The sequence below is a fragment of the Tamandua tetradactyla genome, chromosome 5, assembly GCF_023851605.1.
Source record: "Tamandua tetradactyla isolate mTamTet1 chromosome 5, mTamTet1.pri, whole genome shotgun sequence".
Classification (NCBI taxonomy): Eukaryota; Metazoa; Chordata; class Mammalia; order Pilosa; family Myrmecophagidae; genus Tamandua; species Tamandua tetradactyla.
Window position 1 is genome coordinate 15621683 of NC_135331.1, and position 10450 is coordinate 15632132.

The window sequence follows — 10450 nt, forward strand, 5'->3', positions numbered from 1 at the left end:
TGTTTTCAGGGCTGAGATAAATATAGCCTACTTCTTCCTACTTAAAGAGGTGATAATTAAACCAACTCCCATGTGTTGCAAGAGCACCACTTGCCAGCTGCTGCAATTAGCTTTTACATATCTTTTAATCCTCATATGAACACTGTGAGAAAAGTTATTTCTATTAAATTGATCCATATGAAATTGTTAATATTCAGACAATTTTTAAAGGATGAAACTGTCAACTTCACATGATTTAACCTATTATTAATCGAACCTCGGGGAGATGAAGTAACTTATCCATTGTTACTCAAGTTCAGCTAAGCGCCTACCTTGCTCTGGATCCTCACTACCTACCCAGTCACTATCACAGCCTCTCTTCCTCCTCCCCTCTCCGAGTCTCAGTTTTCTCACTTGCACACTGGGGATATAACAATGAAGCTAAAGCTGCCATTTATTGAGTATTTAGTATGCACTGGGCTCCATGCCAAGCACTCTACCCCTATCGCCTCCTTTTGTGCTCCCAGCTCAGCTTCGCGGAGGGGTTCCTCAGAGACGGCCCTCCCAGGGATGTGGGGAGAGCTAAGCAAGCTGATGTAAGAACAGTTCTGAGCTCAGCATCTGCACACAGCTGGAGCCTAGCAAATGTCAGCCCCTGTTATTGTAACCCGTCTTCCATGAGCCACTGCTCTGGACAGGTGGGCAGGGAAGAACTTGTTACCAGGAACGATGTCATCACCTTCCTCTTAGCCCACCGGGAACACATGCAAGTCAAGGAGAGGTCTCTCTGCGGCTCAATCCTAGGAAGTCAAAGGCAGGAGAGGAACTTAAGTCTTCCTTATTCCTTACTGTGAGACATTCACACGTCTCTCTTACTAATATGACTCACCCTTTAAGGTGAAGCCGATGAGATATTATCCTCTATGCTCTTCCTACCAGTGTGTGGCAGAGGATGAACAGATGATACAAAATCCTGTTCTGTACATAGCGTTCTTCTGATCACTGTTTTTCTATTGTTGGTATTTTAGTCAAAGCATTCATTCACTAACCAGTTCCTGAACACCCACTATATACACGCCAGGCACTGCAGTAGTGTATCCAACAGTCCCTTGCTCTCACAGTCTCGCACATTCTTATGTCTTTGACTCACTGAAGGCTACAGCCTGAGAGAATCGCTAGGAACTCCTCCACCCACAGCTAGTCCAGCGTCCAGCCTGTTGCAAGCATTTACACCTCGATGGTTGAAATGGGTTAAACTACGCTGACTAGACTTGCTGAATGTTGCCCTGTGCCAGGCAGGCCTGGGCCGTGAGATCACAGGTGGGGCCTGGGGTGCAGGGAAGCCGTCTGACCTCTGTAAGCCCACAGTTGGGGACAGTGTAGGAACATGGCAGGTACCCAGAAAATATCTGTCGAAGTGGAAGGGAAGTGGAACCTTTAAATCCTGTTTGGCTGCATTCACATTTATACTCAAGTCTTGCTGAGGCCTGGCGGGGGGAGAGGGAGGGCCTGTTTTTATTTGCTGTCGATTTGGTTTGCTTTTCACTGTATCAACTTCCCTAGAAGGGAAAAGGGCCCCTCAGGTGAATGGCAAGGAACCCCAGATCAGGCCTGGCTTGCATTCTCATAACTTTCTCATATTACGGGCCCTGGATACCACAGCACAGGCTGCCTCATTGTGCAAAAGTCCCCTGGGAATCCTGGTGGACCCTCTGACCATCCCAACTTCCCCTGCACTGAGCTCCCCCAGAAAACATAACTGCCAGGTATTCCCTAAAGCGGGTGGCCTCAAGTACTAGTGTGCACAAAGGCACACAAAAAAATAGCTTTCCTTCATTTTGCCCAACACCCGCAGTGTAACACCATAAAGCACTTGATTTAGGATATTAAATGCCGCTGGTGATGAGAACATCATGTAAGATTTGCTTTGTGACTTCTTTCTTCTCAAACTGTCATTAAAAATGATTTATAGGTGCACTCAAGTCTAAGAAACAACATGATTAGAATTGAGGCTTTGGGGAAGGGGCTGGGGAAGATTGGGTTTCCAGGGTAGCCTCGCCCCCACTGTCCAGAATCCCAGAAACGGAAAAGATCGAGTGTGAGACTCTGCAGCTAAGTGTTTAAGGTAAGTACACACGGAAGAAGCACATGCTCTTGGCTGAGGTGTGAACAATGGGGCCTTGTCCGGCATTGCAAACCTCCAGATTCAGAAGGTAGATTCCAGAAGGCGGGGCCAAAAGACACTCCTTCTACAGTAGCTGGGCAAAGTGAAGTTTTGTCCCACGCCAGAGTGGCAGGTTTCAAATTAGGCCCAGCCTGAGGTAAGACAGACAGATTTTTAAATAAAGCCATAAAGGTGTAATCTGTATTTTGCTGTTATGTGCCCTGCCCTTAGCACAACAGTCCTAATGGTTTAAAAAACAAAAAACAAAAAACTTTTATTATCATCTCTATTTTACAGATGAGGAAACTGAGACTCAGAGAAGTCAAGTGTCTTGCTCAGTCACACAGTCATCTTCAGGGGTATGGAGCCCACAGGAGGAACTCACTCTTCCACGCTGCGTCACAACTTCTCGTTTAATGTGCTTCTAATTCCCCCTTTGCCTCACCTTGCCCAAATGCCCTTACCACCGCCAAAAGGTTGCACATTACTTAAGCAACTACTACGGGCCGTACATTCTGCTGGAAGCTTTCTCTATGCTATGATCCTCATCTATATCCCTTCAACATTGCTGGTGAACTGTAACTCATTTAACAGAAAACTGAGGTCTAAAGTCACACAGCTAGTAAGGGCCGAGTTGAGCCCTAGAGGGATCTTTAGCTAGGAAGGTAAAAAGTCACAGTTGAACCCACAGGCTCTGTATTCAGTTAAACCTGGATTTGAAAGGACCCAGACTCTACCCACCCCTACCACCACCACTCACTGGGTGGCCTTTGACAAGGGATGCAGCTCCTCTAAACCTCAGTTCCTCATCTGAACAGTGCAAATCTTTGTAATTTCCTTGTAGGGCAGTAGTCAGCCAAGCACAGAGCTCAGCTCCACACACTTGCTAGCTGCCTTCCCTAAGCCGACTCAGATCCCTCTGATTATGGTAACCATTCCTCAACCTTTTCCCCCACCATGAAAAATTACAGGCACATGCACAACACACCTTCCTTGCCACGCGTACTCGGCCCTGAAGCAGTGCCAGTGGGCATTCATAAGTGCTTGAGGTGTGCCAGGCACTGTTCTCTGCTGTATATTTAAATCACACAGCAATCTTATGACATAGGTCCTAGCTTTTGGCATGGTTTCTCCTTGATCTCCCCTACTCAAGAAAACCTAGTGGATTGTAAGTAAGCAAGGATGCTGAGGATTGAAATAGGGATAACAACAAATCAATTTTATTTTACTTAAGGAAGGAAAGAAAAGGGGATAAAAAAGAAGGAAGAAGAAAGGAAGGAGAGCAGGATGGAAAAAAGAAAGAAAAGAGGACAGAAGAGAGGGAAAGGGATGGAAGGTGACAGGCAGGCAAGCAAGAGGAAGGGAGAGAAGAGGGAAGAAAACCTTGGCAATTTATTAGAGGTGACAAAGTTCTTGCAACATATTTGCAACTGGTTGGTCCAAATCAGGGTTTGAAGACACTGCCCCAAGAATGGCTGCCCTGGACTACCTTTACCAACAAAAGTCTTAAAAGGATTAATCCACACTTATCACAACACTATCACCTCCAGCTTCCTTGTTCCATGTAATAATGCTTGTCTTTTCCACAATTTACAATCGTCACAAGGTCAGGAAAGAAGTCTGTCTTGCTCCCTGCTGTCTCTTCAGATACAGTAAATGGTGGCTGAACAAACTGAATAAATAGGGATGCTGTTTGAAAAAAAGAAAAGGAGGAGAAAGATTCATCAAACTTTACAAATTGAAGAATCTGGTCAAAGGCTTGTTTTTTCATCTGTATAGTGTTTTATCAGGATCAATTTGATTATGTTGTGGCAATGAATAAGCTCCAGAATTGTAGAAGTGAAAAATAACAAATTTCTTTCTCGAGCTACGTGTTCATTTTTTGTTTCATCTGCTGGGGGAAGTGGCAGTTACTTAGCTCATTATAAAAACTCAAGAAGCTGGCTGAAGGCCTCAACTCTTGGTGTGCTTTCACGGTCACTGAGGCAATGAGAAGAAACTTGGGGGATAGTGTGCTGGCTTTGATAGTTTCCCCCTGGAAGTGATACAGGTCACCTCCACTGACATTTCATTGGCCAAAGCAAGACATACAGCCATGACTAACTTTGAGAAGACACAAAAGTACAATTTTACCTTGCTCCTGGGCAGAGGGAGTTTTGGAAATATTTGTAAACAGCACTAATGAAAACCACAGTGTTAAAATAGTTGTAGATGCTTCATAAACAAAAAAATTATACAAATATGGATTTTTGGATTGCCTGGACACAACTGGAAGACCTTGCAACACTGACCCACTATAGCTAAGTAGCAGCTGCCCCCTTTGGAAGGTACATGCATTCTTGAATTTGCCACTGGTCCCACCTGGCCCCCTTCACTCATTTTTGGTTAGTTGCCTGGCTCCTGGAAGCATTTGCTGTGCAGACTCCATGGTTTAGAAGGATGAAAGTAGGCACTCTGCGCTTGCTCAGGCATTGTATTCCCAACACCATATACATTTGCAATCTATTCCCTGCCCAGGGATGAGTAATGCTAATGCTCTAGAAGTACCCTGCACAGCCCACGGATCAGGCTCACTGGCAGCAGTAGAGTCAGATAAACCCACTAGGGATTTATGAAGTGAGGAGATTGTAGGAACAATTACAGAGCCCCTACCCATGGTGAGGGACACCCAGGCTAGTGCAGGCTAAGGCAGGCAGCTGCTGCTTCTGGAAAATCTCCTATTTCATTTGAGTTAACACTACCCATATAATTTCCCTGGATTCCCAGTGTCTCTCTCTGAAAGGGGCATATGAACCTGTCTGTGCACCAGCAGCTTGGGCTGAGATGATTTCTTTCTCAGTTGTGACCTAAAACCCAGTAGGGCGTGGAAGTCTGCAGTTGAAAGGTGTAAGATTATACCCACTGAAATGAGTGTATCAGTCAGAATAGGCTAGATTATGTCACAGTAACAAACAATCCCAGAATCTCAGTGACAAAGCAACTAGAAGCTATTCTCCTTCACAATTCTCACTTACTTTGCCAGTCTTGGGTCAGCACAGTGGTTCTGTTCATTGTAGTCACTCAGGTTCCTGGGATAAAGGATAAGCCTCCTCCTTCAGTATTGTCAGCCTCCATCCCAGAACAAAAGTGATGTCTTGAGAGTCTCACATTGGTAATCAAATGCTCCTGCCCAGAAGTGATACATATCTCTTCCTATTGCAACTCTTTGTCTGAAACGAATCACATAACCTCACTGAAACATCAGAGGGCCAAGAAATGCAGAGTAAGAAATATTTGGTGAACAAAAGGAATGACCGACCACTATTTGGGGAGGGGAGACCATTGTATTCATAAACATGCCCTACAGATACAAAGACTCTAATAGACAGGGGTATTGTTACCAATAATTCAACACCTGAATCTTACAGACCACAAAGACTCTACTGCAGTTCCCTTTGCTTAGGACACTCTGTCTCGTTCTTTGAATGGACTGCTTCTCCCTGTCATGAAGATCTCAGTTCACCTGCCATCACCCTGTAAAGGCCTTCCCTATGTAGAGTGCACCCAAACATTGAGCTATTCAATAGTGCATCACTATTGAATAAAAAAAAAAACTTTTTTTTTTCCTTTTAGCTCTTTTCACTATCTGGAATGTGTTTTCTTAGTTTATAAGTATATTTATTTACTGCTTAAGTTTAGTTTCCCAAACTGGAATGCAAATGCCATCAGAGGAGGAAACACTGGTCTCCTTCACAACTATATTCCCAAAATCCTGGACAGTGAGTGGCACATAGTAGATGTTCAATAAATGTGTGTGAAATGAATGAACAAAGCATATTAATGGTACAACTGGTTTATTGTGCGACATGCGTAGCTGGTATTCCTACTTTGTTACCCTCCTGCATCAAGCTGGCCAGGTGGGCACTAGGATTAGTCCCATTGCACAGAGTAGGAGAACGATGCTCAAAGAGGTAAAATGACTTCTAAACACACTGTCTCAAGACAGAACTAGAAAATGGCAGAGTCAATACTTAAACATAGGTTTGCCAAAGCTTATGCCATTTCTACTGGGCTGCAGTGAGCCATCACGGGCAATAATTTATGAAGGTCTCCTGGGAGTAAGGTATGGGGCCAAGTGCTAAGGGGATGGTAAAGGTCCTAAACTCATGGTCCTTGTCTCCTCAACAAAATCCTATTTTACCATTCTAGGGTTTCAGTGGTTCCACTTACTTAATATTTGACTTATAGGTTGTAGTGGGTTGAAGAGTGGCCCACAATAACATATATCCATGCCCTAATCCCCAGAATCTGTGAACATGAACTTATTTGGAAAAGGGCCTCTGCAGATGTAATTAAGGATCTCAAGATGTGACCCTCCTGAATTGTCCAGGTAGACCCTAAATCCAATGACAAGTGTCCTTATAAAATGCAGAAGATAAGACCATGTGAAGATGGAGGCAGAGTTTGGAGTGATGCACCCACAAACTAAGGATTACCTGGAGCCACCAGAAGCTAGAAGCAGCAAGGAAGAATTCTTCCCTTGAGGGAGAGCAGCCTTGCCCACACCTTGATTTTAACTTCTAGAATTGCGAGAGAATAAATTTGCTGTTCTAAGTCACCTAGTTTGTGGTAATTTGTTATAGCAGCTACAGGAAATTAACATACAGGTTCATCATATCTAGGATGATTTTTAAGGTTGTATATTTTGGAATATACAAAATATATTGGGATGTACTAGTCAAAAACATCAGTGCTCTAGTTCTTTGCCACTGCCTTACTCTTTCCCCACCTACCCCCTTGCTCCCCCATGTTCTCTGGCCTGTGCCTCCACACAAGGCTAGAAACCCCATGGTCAGGTGATCTACTGTTGAACTTGGTATCTGTTTACCCACACAGATTTTTTAAAATTTCCCACGATGGTCTGTACACACTCCATCTTCAGGAATTTGTGCTTTGTGTGAGGTCTAGTACCTGGAGCAGCAGTACAGGGGACACTAAAGGACACAGGATTTTGTAGGTTAAATTTCTTATACCCCAGCTCTGCCACTCTTTGAGCCTTGGCTTCTCTTCTGTAGTATGGGCACAATAGTTGTAGCTCCGCAGAGCTGTGATGAGGCTTAAACAGGAAAATGTATTTAAAGCACTAAAGATAGTGCTGACACATAGAAAGTGCTCAATACACATTAGCAATTATTGCTACTCTGAGACCAATTTGAGAAATGCAATCATTGGAAAGCATGAACTCATCTAGTTCAATTTAGCTTAATAAACACTACTGTGATGCTGGGGGAATGCAAAGGATAAGTATATGCTCTGGGGAAAATATGGCAGAGATGTTTGTAGAGTTACGTTGGGTTAACCAGTATTGCTAAATGAAGGGTAAGAGCTTTGCCAAAATACCTACCTGGCCCATTTGGGGGAATATCTGGGTTAAAGCCCAGCTCAGTTAAAAGGAAAGGGCCACATCTTAGCCTAAGCCCTGTAAGAAGCACATAGAGAGTAAAAGTACTTCCATATTTCCATTCAACAAACCAGATGGCAAGAAATGTAAAATCAAACCTATTATGAATAGACAGAAGAAACACATTTAAATGGCTGTTTTCATCCATGTGCAGCATGACATTGATGAAAATGGGAATTATCGTCACTAAAAGGAAGATCTTTCACCAAGAGATGTCTTTGGTTACACGGTTCAGCATTCTTATTTCGGTCCCACACTAGAAGAAAGTCTACGTGACATGAACGTGTCCTGCTCAGTCTTTGAAAATTAATGCCTGGACCAATGGCTGTCAAAAGGTCCTCCTTTCTTCTTGGCCTTTAAAATAAATATATTAATTTGCACATTATGTCATTCTTGGCATTCCGGCTGCCATCAACCATTCTCCCCTGGAAAAATAATTCTCCAGAATATCCACAAGTGTGAGTATCACCATTTCCTGTTGATTTTTTTTTTTCAGGCGGTACATGTCCTGGGTTTGTAATATGGATTTAGTGCCTCCTCATTAAAAAGCAAACCCTCAACATGTGGCAGCTTCAATTCCACCCATCCTCTGAACTATTCAAAGTCATCTTCCACCCTCCTGATTGGTTTACAAGTGACCCCCAAACCTAATGAACCTGAACTCCATCCTTCTTCTCCCCAGGGGAGGGAGAAGCATGCGGGCCCTTAATCGTGCCAATCCTCTTTCTCTTTGCAGTCTGGGACAAACTCTCTGGAGAAATCCTCTTCTTGTCTCAGGACTGTAATCAGACGCTCTGCCTGAAACGATGGTGTGTGTTTTTCATTTGAAATGAGCCCACATCTGGGACTCGCTTAACTTGATTTGGGAAGTCCTGTGTTTCTGATCCAAAAAAACAAAACAAAACGGTGAAAATAAGCCTGATTTTTTTTTCTTTTGGTGTGGAATGATATTACTTCAACTTCCGTTACATTTAGCTTACAAGGGGGGAAAAAGAAGAGTGAAAGAACAATGAATGCCGAATCAACTTGGCTTCATGATTGCCTTCCCTTGTTAGATGACTAGGCCTTACATATGCAGGCTGATTGAATTACTCTGCTTCTGCTGAGAGGGATAAGGCAAAGATGGAATCCCCCTCCTGATTGCTGTCCCTTTTGGTTTCCTGCACAGGAAAAATGGTGCAGGATGAAGGGAAGGCTATTAGAAACCACAAAGAAGCAAAACCTACTTGTGTATTTGGAGTTAATCTTGGCTGGCTTCAATTGCCAGGCTAAAAAGTAAGAATTTTATTTAGTATATCCAAGAGCCCTTGAAGGGTCTAGAGAACATGCAATGTGCCTTTGTCCCAAAACTCTATTAACTGGGATAGCTAGGTGATGGACTCATTTAAAAAGTCAAACTTAAAAATCAGATGTAAGCAGAGGAGGGAAGATGACATGTGGAGATGATTATTTACTTTATAAAAATTTCATTTTCTCCCCCCACAGGGATATGCTATAATCTTTAAAAACTGCCAAATGCTCTACTTAAAATTTTATCTAATACACTAAAACTTGAGTTATATACATTCTTTAACTATAGTTTTTTTTAAATAACTAAAATCTCTGCTTAAAAGTTTAACAGTTTTTAAAAACTGGATGATGCACATTTCTGAAATTTGCCGAAACTGGGGGTGTATCTGCGAATCACAGTAGTTGGGCCTAATTAACCTTTGATTAAAAAAAAAGCAAAAACCAAAAATACAAGAAAACTCGGACCCAAAATATACCACACTCACTTTGGGGTATAATCTATTTGAATTTTGCATGTCAAAACCCCAGACCCTCCACCTAATTATAGATAGCATTGTGTAAAGACGGTACATGTTGATATTGTACACAGAAATAACAATTTATTATTATTATTAGTGAGCAAGGAAGGTGAATATGGGAAGGCTGGAAACGGACTGCAGACTCTGACAATCAGCCAGACCTGGGTTCAAATCCCACTTACACCAGTTACTGACTGTGAGCTTTAGAAAGTTACTTAATATCATTTGTGATAATAGTATCTACCTTATTAGGGCCTCTCAAGGACTAAATAAGTTACTTAGTACAAGACCTGGTGCTTGATACATTTTTTAAAAGTATTATTTCAGTTTCAAGATTATGATAAAACATGATGAAATAAAATAATGTATTTAAGCATTTAGGAGAATTCCTGGAACTAAACAGATATTGAATCATTTCTTCAGGATCTAGCCAAAGAAATAATCAACCCAGACATTCTTGAGTACATTTAATGGAAAACAAGGGTTACATCAACTGAAATAAGCCTATAATTAGGACGGGAAATAGCAAAAGTTTAAACTCCTTCACCAAGAGAACTGAACTTGACTTTTGTGGCAGAACCAAAATTTCAAACTGAGTTAGATCAGCCTTAGGAAGGAAACCAACCAGTCGGCATGGCCCAAGGAGTCTTTAAATAATGCTTTTAGATAACATTTGTTAAGATATGGCCAGGTACCGTTCTAAAACGCTTCACACAGCTTAACTCACTTAAAGCTCACAAGGCCCCAGGAGGCAGGTTAAACCTTTTACTGACGAGAGATCGAGGCACCTGAGAGCGCATAGCTAGTAAGCAGCAGAGCAGGACCCAACCAGATTACTGCACCTAACCCTTATCTTTACTTCCTCTCATAGTTTCTGCTCCGTAAGTTTCTAAGAAAGTCCCTTATCTAGCCAGAAAAGAAGTGGATACCCTAAAGTCGGCATTCTGAGCAACTGAAGGGTGGGAAAACAAAATAATACCTGGCCCCAGAAGCCATCATGAAAGAATTGCTTGGAGACCCCGAAGAGCAGCACTCTAGTGCCTGAGACCCTGGCCAATA

At 42.6% G+C, this 10450-nt stretch overlaps 1 long non-coding RNA gene across 1 annotated transcript; it reads right to left on the reverse strand.

Moving 5' to 3' along the window:
- Positions 1–2495: 2495 nt before the first annotated feature.
- Positions 2496–10430, reverse strand: LOC143683672 (uncharacterized). Its single transcript, XR_013175593.1, has 3 exons — positions 10371–10430; positions 5158–5352; positions 2496–3832 (listed from the first exon to the last, which is right to left on the reverse strand). It is a non-coding gene; the product is annotated as an uncharacterized LOC143683672 (long non-coding RNA).
- Positions 10431–10450: the final 20 nt, after the last annotated feature.